The sequence below is a fragment of the Lolium rigidum genome, chromosome 7 (genome assembly GCF_022539505.1).
Source record: "Lolium rigidum isolate FL_2022 chromosome 7, APGP_CSIRO_Lrig_0.1, whole genome shotgun sequence".
In the NCBI taxonomy this organism is placed as follows: Eukaryota; Viridiplantae; Streptophyta; class Magnoliopsida; order Poales; family Poaceae; genus Lolium; species Lolium rigidum.
The window spans coordinates 15,005,819-15,007,763 of NC_061514.1; positions in this window are offsets into that span (position 1 = coordinate 15,005,819).

The window sequence follows — 1,945 nt, forward strand, 5'->3', positions numbered from 1 at the left end:
GGCTACCACGCCGAACCCGGGGACTTCTCAGTCCAACCCGGGGGCTTCATCGCCAAACTCGGGGGCTAGCAAGCCGAACCCGCCGGCTAGCAAGCCGAACCCGGCGACCATGCAGTCGAAGCCGGAAGCTCCCACGCGGGAGGCCCTGTTGGTCAGCGTATTCGAGATAAGATGCGTACCCTCATGGGCACAAGAATTCCTTTCCTACCTCACCGACGGTGTGTTGCCTGATGACAGAGTCCAGGCCAGGCAGATTGAGAGAAGGGCCAAGGCCTATACAATCATCAACCACGAGCTGTACAAACGCAGCGTAAGTGGGGTGCTCCAGCGGTGCGTCGAACCGGCTGAAGGGATTGAACTCCTACAGGAAATCCATCAGGGTGAGTGCGGCCATCACGCCTCCTCCAGAGCCATAGTGGCCAAAGCTTTCCGGCACGGTTTATACTGGCCGACTGCGCTCAGAGACGCAGAAGAACTGGTGAAGAAGTGCAACGGCTGCCAACGCTTTGCCAAGCAAAGGCACACGCCGGCTTCCGCCTTGAAGACCATCCCCATTACTTGGCCATTTGCCGTATGGGGCTTGGATATGGTGGGCCCCTTCAAAACAGCCCGAGGCGGCATGACTCATCTCTTGGTGATGATTGACAAATTCACTAAGTGGATCGAAGCCAAGCCAATCAAAAAGCTGGACGGCTCCACAGCCGTCACATTCCTCAAGGAAATAATCGTAAGATACGGCTACCCCCATAGCATCATCACCGACAACGGCAGCAATTTCGCCGAAGGCATTTTCAAACGCTACTGTGGGGAGATGGGGATCCGAATGGACCTATCGTCCGTGGCGCACCCGGAGACCAACGGCCAAGTAGAGAAGGCAAATGGCTTGATCCTAGCCGGCATCCGGCCCCGGCTGGTGGAGCCGCTTGAGCGCTCAGCCGGCTGCTGGATTGAAGAGCTGCCCAGCGTGCTGTGGAGCCTGCGCACAACACCAAACCGCTCAGTCGGCTTCACACCCTTCTTCCTCGTATACGGGGCCGAAGCCGTCCTGCCGACTGATATCGAGCACGACGCGCCAAGGATCAAGCTCTACACAGAAGCCGAAGCCAAAGAAGCTCGCGAAGATGGAGTCGACCTGGTTGAAGAGGTCCGGCTGATGGCCGAGTCCAGGTCAACCATATACCAGCAAAGCCTCCGTCGCTACCACAGCCGGAAGGTCAAGACCTTAGCATTCCGAGAAGGAGACCTAGTACTCCGGCTGATCCAACGGACAGCCGGACAGCATAAACTAGCATCCCCATGGGAGGGTCCCTTCATCGTGAGCAAGGCAGTAGGCAATGACTCCTACTATCTCATAGATGCCCAAGAGGCCAAAAAGAACCGACTGGAATGTCAAGTTGCTTCGACCATTTTATACTTGAGAGCAGGAATGTATGTATCCCTTGTATCCCTTTTGTAAGTTATGAAAAGCATGCGCCGAGAGCGCCGTTTCCGACAAGTTTTTCGCGTACTCTACTTCGTTTCGCCAATTGGCTTGAACCCTCTCGCGCGGCCGGCTCAGTAACGTGATCCGGTTTCCGACAGCCGGCTTCCGATCCAGCTACAGACCGCAACCCGGCTGTCCGGCTGGCGGGAGTAAGGCCTAAGAAGCCGGCACGCGAAAAACGACCAAGGGAAAGAGTAAAAGCGAGTTGACTTGCAACTTTTCATAAAAGTGCCGGATTGCCGAATTCAGCTCGTTCGACTGAAGTACTGTCGGCCTCCCTCAGCGGCCCGCTCTTGATCCGGCGACGGATCGCAAGTCGGACGTACGACCGGCAAGAGCACAGCCAAAGAGTGGGGCGGATAGGAAAAAGCGAACAAGTCGAAAGAAAGCAACTCGGCACGCAAATGATTAACAAACACATTAAAGTGTGCCTTAATAAAAGGATAATAATATTGTCTTACA